We start from the raw sequence: 432 nt of genomic DNA, 5'->3' as shown, positions 1-432 counted from the left end.
ATTTAAATTATTTTTATTATTTTTAGAGATAGGATCTTGATGTGTTGCCCAGGCTAGACTCAAATACCTGGGCTTAAGCGACCCTCCTGCCTCAACCTCCCAAGTAGCTGGGACTATAGGCACGTGCCACCACAGCCGGCCATTTATTTTTGATGCTATTGTAAATTGAATTGTTTTCTTAATTTCCTTTTCAGATTCCAGCAACCCCATTTCAACCTGATGCTGGGCTGTGATTATCTTATGAATCGCTACTGAAAATGTATCTGTTTCATATCAGCTTTTTTTTTTTTTTTTTAAAGGAACCACTCAGACTGCGTCCTCTCCGCCTTACTCCCCTGAAAGGAGAGAAGAATGATCATCAATGGCAAATGGCAGTTGCAGCAAATCAATACCAAGGCCCAGCTTCACCATCAGGAGGCAACACTGTGCCCC

General features: G+C 42.1%; 1 pseudogene; it reads right to left on the bottom strand.

Moving 5' to 3' along the window:
* Positions 1–306: 306 nt before the first annotated feature.
* On the bottom strand, positions 307–432 carry LOC138388691 (small nucleolar RNA U3; annotated as a pseudogene).

This window comes from Eulemur rufifrons, chromosome 7, assembly GCF_041146395.1.
Source record: "Eulemur rufifrons isolate Redbay chromosome 7, OSU_ERuf_1, whole genome shotgun sequence".
Taxonomy (NCBI): Eukaryota; Metazoa; Chordata; class Mammalia; order Primates; family Lemuridae; genus Eulemur; species Eulemur rufifrons.
This window is presented reverse-complemented; position numbering and strand designations above follow the sequence as displayed.